Source organism: Lampris incognitus, chromosome 2, assembly GCF_029633865.1.
Source record: "Lampris incognitus isolate fLamInc1 chromosome 2, fLamInc1.hap2, whole genome shotgun sequence".
NCBI classification, from domain to species: domain Eukaryota; kingdom Metazoa; phylum Chordata; class Actinopteri; order Lampriformes; family Lampridae; genus Lampris; species Lampris incognitus.
In genome coordinates, this window is record NC_079212.1 from 139,835,833 (window position 1) to 139,843,659 (window position 7,827).

The 7,827-nt window shown below is 46.6% G+C and overlaps 1 protein-coding gene across 5 annotated transcripts in view; it reads right to left on the reverse strand.

The window, feature by feature from the left end:
* tead3b (TEA domain family member 3 b) overlaps positions 1 to 6,806 on the reverse strand; it is a 50,253-nt gene extending 43,447 nt beyond the window's left edge. For 4 of the 5 annotated variants that reach the window (XM_056273655.1, XM_056273656.1, XM_056273654.1 and 1 more), the window contains exons 1-2: positions 6,553 to 6,806; positions 5,930 to 6,072 (exon numbers count right to left, since the gene is read on the reverse strand). The gene's annotated coding sequence lies outside the window, so the exon portion shown is untranslated. The remainder of the gene's footprint in view (positions 1 to 5,929; positions 6,073 to 6,552) is intronic. The other variant, XM_056273653.1, reaches the window with a different exon arrangement.
* Positions 6,807 to 7,827: the final 1,021 nt, after the last annotated feature.

The window sequence follows — 7,827 nt, forward strand, 5'->3', positions numbered from 1 at the left end:
TAACACCACAACACACACACACACACTCTTGTACTCCCATCTTTGTGAGGACTCACCAACTACATTCATTGCCTAGCCCCTTAACCCTAATCCTAACTCTATCTTTAACCCTAAAACCAAGTCCTGACCCGAAAATAGACCCTTGAAGAAGGGAGGACCGGCTGAAAACGTCCTCACTCTGGTGGCTAAAAACTCAAACTGGTCCTTGCAAAGACACCCACCCACACACACACACACCCACACACACACATGTGTGTGAAAGACCGGACAGGCCCAGTTTTGCAGCCTGTTATCTGTAATGGACGTCAGAGTAGCCAGAGAAACCGGCATGAGCCCTTACAGTATTTAGTCCCCCCCCCCCCCTCCCCCCCAATACGTCCTCCTCCTCCTCTTCCTCCTCCTCCCAGGACTAACAGGAGCTCTTCCTCTTTAGGGTACATTTGTGCGGAACATCGGTCCTCAACAGTCAGTTGCCGGAGAAAGAGCGACTTAAAAACGTTAAGCAACTTGGGGACAAACGGACACAAAGGCTATACTGTTCTGGGCCGCTCCGAGGCTCCTCCTCCTCCTCCTCCTCCTCCTCCTCCCCCCCCGAGCGGTCAGAACAGGAGGCCAGAAATCTTATCTGCTTCCAAACCCCACACGGTTGGAGGATATGTAAACATGTGCAGCGCATAGACTCGAGTACAACGCCGATAAATGTTCTGGCGACGGGGGGCCGCCGTGCGTTGCATCACTCTCTCGTCGGGAGGAGATTTTGCAACAAAAAAATAAAATAAAATAAAATAATAAAAGTCTGTGCCCCGTGTCAGCATTAGGGTGCCCATTACGTACGATATCAACGTAACGGGCGGCCTGCGCTGTACGCGGCGCTGGTGCGAGTCACGCCTGCACGTTGTACTCCGCGGTTGTCGTTTCGAGCCCTTCGATTTAAACGCCTGGCGCTCTTCTCCCACGAGGCTCTCGGGGGTCCCCGTCCCACAGACACACAAGCGCCTGTTTTGTTCAGATCTGGTGCCGACGGACGGATGAGCGGCCACCGTTCGGACGGACGGCCCCTTCTGGTGACGCGAACGGGCGCCGCCGCCCCCGAAAGGCCGACGTACCCGTAACACAACTGCTGGAAACGACGGGGAAAGTCTGAAATGTGTGATTGTACATGTGTAGGTTAATTGCGGATCCTCCGGCAGGCTGTCCCCCCCCCCCCCCAAGCGATAATTTCATCCTCGTGACGAGGACACAAGTTAACGTCGACGACACACACACACAAAAAAAAAGCCACTTTGAGTTCATTACTCCAGTAATTAGGCTGACCCCATGACACAATATTAGTCGTACAGTTTCCCCCTCACAGCGAAGTCTCGCAGGATGGGACAGCACATGGCACACCGACACAGACGGGGGGGGGGGAGCGGCGGTGGAGCGGGATGACGAAGGGGGGGGGGGGAGGAGGAAGGAGGAGGGAAAAAAGACCACATTGTAAAGTGGGAAGCCCGATGTACTCCTGCTTCACAAAAACAATGAGGAGAATCTGTCAGGGCAGCAGAAACACTAATCCTTTCCAGATTTCCCCCGTCAAGCATCGAAATGCATTATTAGGCGTCTGAGCGTCTTTCATTCACCAAGGACACATTGTTGGGTTTTATCTTTTCTTTCGGGGGCTGTCATGCTTTCAGCTTATGGCTTCCACATGTCAGTGGGGATGGAAGTTGGGCTGGTAGGGCCTTTGAGAAGGGAGCAAAAGATTTTGTCTGTGAAACACCGTGACACCCCCCCCCCCATCACCACCGCCCCAACAACAACCACCAGGAAACATTAGCATCCTAAAGAAAACTTCTTTCAGAAATTATATACCGTGATATTGACAATTCCCGATACGGGCTCTACTCCCCACGGTTCTGACGCTTTGGCCGGGACCGACCCGTCCGGAGCTGCCAAGGCTTCAAAGGCTGAGCCGCAAAACCTGCCATGTAAATTTACAGCTATCAGACAGTACAGTAGTCTGACCAAATGAGCTGCAACGGGGCGGGTGGGGGGGGGGCTTAAGTTATAACGTTTCCAGGAAATTTCACCGCAACGAAAACTTAAAAGCGCGCAAACACTGATACTGTACCTCGCGCACACGAGCCAAACTGGCTTTCCTTCTTCCGCGGAGCAACCTGAAGGACGCATTCTGTCGTTCGACCCGACCTGTTGTGCCGCGCTCATCCCAACCACCGCGCAGGTGCTGCTCATGGGAACACACAAAGTATGAAGGGGGAACGACGCACACACGCCACATGGTACACGATATCGTGACACGAGACTAGGAATCACCGGGGGATTTTGGATATCGTAACATCGTGATGTGGCACAAGTGTGGTCTTTCCCTGGTTTTAAAGGCTGCATTACAGTAAAGCGATGTAATTTTTTTTTCTATTATTTGCCTTTACCCACTTAGTTATTATATAGGCATTACCGATGACTGATTATCAAAAATATGATTGTGTAAATGCTTTGTGAAAGCACCAATAGCCATCCCAACGATATCGATATCGAGGTTTTTGGTCCAAAAATACCGCCACATGTGATTGTGTCAACATCGCCAACCCCTACAGTGAGTTAAGATATTTGGCTCAGGAAGAAAAAAAAGTTTGCCCTGGCTAAGCTAACAAAGCAGACTATATGAGCAGGTGCTGTCTAACGTGGTATTCATATAATTATATAATTACAGAATTAGATTGGTGTATACACGAGCTTCTCAAGTCCCCGCCTCCCTCACCTCTAGTGAGACTCTGCAGCTTATAAAAACAACTCCTTCTATAGGCAAGACAGACAGACAAACAGGTAAGATTGATAGATAGACAGATAGAGAGATAGATTCACAGACAGACAGACAGACAGACAGTCGGGTAAGATAGACAGACAGACAGACAGACAGACAGACAGACAGACAGACAGATAAGACAGACAGATAGATAGATAGATAGATAGATAGATAGATAGATAGATAGATAGATAGATAGATAGATAGATAGATAGATAGATAGATAGATAGATAGATAGATAGATAGATAGATAGATAGATAGATAGATAGATAGACAAGACAGACAGTCGGGTAAGACAGACAGACAGACAGACAGATAGAGAGATAGAGAGATAGATAGATAGATAGATAGATAGATAGATAGATAGATAGATAGATAGATAGATAGATAGATAGATAGATAGATAGATAGATAGATAGACAGACAGACAGACAGACAGACAGACAGACAGACAGACAGACAGACAGACAGACAGACAGGTTAGACAGACAGACAGACACACACACACACAGTCAGGTAAGATAGATAGATAAATAGACAGACAGACAGACAGACAGACAGACACACAGTCAGTAATATAAATAGATAGATAGATAGATAGATAGATAGATAGATAGATAGATAGATAGATAGATAGATAGATAGATAGATAGATAGATAGATAGATAGATAGATAGATAGATAGACAGACAGACAGACAGATAGATAGATAGATAGATAGATAGATAGATAGATAGATAGATAGATAGATAGATAGATAGATAGATAGATAGATAGATAGATAGATAGATAGATAGATAGATAGATAGATAGACACAGTCAGGCAAGATAGATAGATAGATAGATAGATAGATAGATAGATAGATAGATAGATAGATAGATAGATAGATAGATAGACAGGCACACAGTCAGGTGATAGATAGATAGATAGATAGATAGATAGATAGATAGATAGATAGATAGATAGACAGACAGACAGGCACACAGTCAGGTAATATAAATAGATAGATAGATAGATAGATAGATAGATAGATAGATAGATAGATAGATAGATAGATAGATAGATAGATAGATAGACAGGCACACAGTCAGGAGATAGATAGATAGATAGATAGATAGATAGATAGATAGATAGATAGATAGATAGATAGATAGATAGATAGATAGATAGATAGACAGATAGACAGACAGACAGACAGACAGACAGACAGACAGACAGACAGACAAAGACAGACAGACAGGCAGTCAGGTTAGACAGATAGACAGACAGACAGACAGGCACACAGTCAGGTAATATAAATAGATAGATAGATAGATAGATAGATAGATAGATAGATAGATAGATAGATAGATAGATAGATAGATAGATAGATAGATAGATAGACAGGCACACAGTCAGGTATGATAGATAGATAGATAGATAGATAGATAGATAGATAGATAGATAGATAGATAGATAGATAGATAGATAGATAGATAGATAGATAGATAGATAGATAGACAGACAGGCACACAGTCAGGTATGATAGATAGATAGATAGATAGATAGATAGATAGATAGATAGATAGATAGATAGATAGATAGATAGATAGATAGACAGATTCACAGACAGACAGACAGTCGGGTAAGATAGATAGATAAATAGATCGATAGATAGATAAGACATTATTTGTACTATTACAATTAGGGAAAAGACTGACAGGATAGCTGGAAAAGAGCAGCTGCACAAAATGAAAGCAGTAAGTTAGACGTCTGCGTGTCATTATCTTATTGCATTTTACGTTAGATAAAGACAGCTGCAGCCTGGGTCTCACGTTGCTGTTTTTAGCGCTCTCTGTGTGGGACTGGTGGCTCTTACAGGTGTGAACCATCCACACTGTCTTACTCAGGAGCTGGCAGGGACACCAGGGGCTCGTGTCTCTGACTAAAACACATACAGGGACCCGAGTTTTGAAGCCTTCATTAGAAACCAGTATGGGCTTTAGGCTGACTTCTTTGGGGAGCTTTTCGGAAAAGCAGAAAAACCCCCTGCGAGGACCAACCAGGGGGGGTCACACTGATTTTAAGCTAACGCAAGACTGGAGTCGCTCCAGATAACGCTTCTCCCGGCTTTCCGTTTTAACCCGAACCCGCCATCCGGTGCACGTAAGCGGTCGCTGTACCGTCTCGGCGCTTTTCTCCTGACGACGGTCTCGAGGAGACCGGAAGGCAGACAGCTCGCCGTGCCTCATTGCTCGGGGGTCAGCGTGCACAGCCTCGCGGGTGGGCGTCTTCACAAAACACGCAGGCACGCACGGCCCGAGCCTTCACTTGGTTCAGAATATCTAAAAAAAGATAATACACATTCTGGATGTGCATTAAAACACCACCTGTGGCAGACACGCAGTTTCATAATGAAAGTTCCAACTTGTTGTGCAGTTTGCATAATTGGCGGTGGTGGTGGGGGGGTGGAGGTGGTGGTGGTGTGGTGTGGGGGGGGGGGTGAAATAATCGATTCTGTGCAGAAATCGCGATACTGTGAGCCGGGATGGTTCTAACGCGGCAGCGCGCTTCCCCTCCATCGCCGCGTCCCGAAGCACAAAGGTTTCGGGACGCGGCGTGACTTTCCTCCATCTGCCGACGTCTGAACTGAGAAAAGCTCCGACCGTTCAAGTCCGGGAAGGTTCACTCATGTTTAACACGGGGGGGGGGGGGGGGAAAGGGGGGCTTAAAATACACCTAAAACTTGCTGTACCTTTTCTTTGGATTGTTGCTTACTGCTTTTCCTTTTTTTTCCTTAACACCTTAGGGCAGCAGGCGTTCAAAACAACAACAACAACAAAAATCATCACAATATTCATCTCTGCCACGAGATCGTGATATTTGAGAAAATCGACCCTAAAATCGGCGCTGGGGGGGGGGACACCGCTGGAACGGCTCAGCGGCGGCGGTGTTGTTGTTGGGGGGGGGGATTTTTTTTTCCAGCCCATTACACAAAAAACTGCTCGAACAGCAAAGCAACGAGTCAAGTTTGATCCCCATTCGGTCGCCCCGACGATCCCACTCGCGGTTCGACGCAACGGGAGAACAGAGGGCCCGAAGTGCGCGCGACCGCCGCGCGAACCGGGGGACTCGGCTTACCTATGAGGAGCGGCAGCTACGTAGCCCGTATCCGAATATGGAGCCGCGTATTCCCGCGAACACCGCGTGTCTTCTCCGTCAAGCGAAACGCGTCGGTTCCCCCGGGGAAGCGGCTCGAAGGGAGCGGGTCTGCCGGGTGTCAGCTGTGGGACACAGAAGACAAGCATAGTGAGTTTTCCGTGTTTTCTCCGGCCGGGCTAGCGGTCATCGCTTCTGCAGAGAGCCCACACGATGTCAGCCGGTGGCGTGTAGACGCCGCCGCTGTTGGACATCCCATAATACTCGCCAGGGGGATGTATGTATGAAACAACAACAAAAACAACAACAAACAAAAAAAAGAACCCCCCTCGCACGGGGGAGAAAGTCAAAAATCGATAGGTAAAAAAATTTAAAAAAATGGAATCTCCCAATCGGCTACTTTTTTTCCTTCTTCTTCTTCTTCTCGCTCTCTCTCTCACCACCGCGCCCCCCCCCTCCTCCGCTCGCTCCGGACGCGCGCGGAGCTCCGCGTGCAGAAAAATGTAAAAAATGACAAAGATCCGAAAACTTCAGCGAGACGGCGACGCGAAAAGTTCAGCCGGGCTCCGAAACAAAGAGAGCGACAAAACTCACCCATAACTTACCTTCAGCTTTTTTGGGGGGGGTTTTTTTTTCTTTCCTTTTTTCCTTTTTTGTTTTCTATGTGTAAAAAAATCACCTTTTCCTTTCCAAAGCGGGAGACAAAAGCTGCGCAATTTCGTAGCGTTTGAATATTGGTTTTTTTTTTGGTTTTTTTTTTTTTGTTGTTTTTTTGTTTTTTTTCCTCCCAGTGGCGTCTTATTGTTTTCTGTAATATTTCTCCCGGTTTGACAGTATATATGTGGAATGTGAAGTATGACTTTGGTATGAAATCAACGCACTACACTGGAAAACCGAGGGGAGGGGAAAAAAACCTCGCGAGGAGGAGCTTTTGCTAGAGCGTCAATCTGCAAGGCTGGGGGAGTTACTCCCCCCCACCACCACCACCACCACCCCCCCCCCACCACCACCACACACACACACACACACACACACACACACACACACACACACACGCAGCCTCCCTGCAAAATGACTCCTACGTACCAGCCGAAGAAAGCTGCTTAGTTTGACCCGTCAGGTTTGACTGCTTTAATAGCTCCAATTATGCGCACAAGTTCATCAAACCGCCTTTACAGCCAACGCGTTTTGATCTAATTTCTCTCTCTGCTTCTTTAATGTAAAAAAACAAAAAAAAATAACGCTTTGAGCTGCATTTCAGGCGCTATATTAAAAGTTTATTATGGTGATGACGATGACGATGATGATGAAGAGTGCCATTCATATTGCTGAATTTAATCAGTCGGTTGTTGCCCAGCTGAGATCAGAAATGGGCTGAAACGACACAAAAAAAACCCCATCGCGTCATCTTTGCTGACCCCACGGAATATGTACCGCGCGCTTATATGCAGCAGCATTAAACGTTTCTTTCGTCACCGGTTATTTTAGGATTCACGTGTCTGTTAAAGGTGAGGATAAACACACCGGACGCGTTTCCTATCAGGGCTGTTGGGAGACTCACGGTCATATTCTCTCTACCGAAATGTTAAGTCTTGTTGGCCAAGACCACCATGGACACATTTACGCCCAACAACAGCGCCTCCTGTTGGTCACAAACAAAGCTGCGGTTTTTTTGTTTTTTTTGGCTGAGCAACAAACTGCACAGTGAAAAGACACTGATTGAAACAAAAGAAACAAAGCGGTTTGAAAGCAGTCCGGACCGGTCCAGTGTTACGGATGCATTCATTTTGTGTTTGCATTTAGGATAATTGATAGGATCACTCGTTCGCCGCGCGCACAAAGGAAAAGAAAATGAGTTCAAAAATCACCTCTGCCCAGAA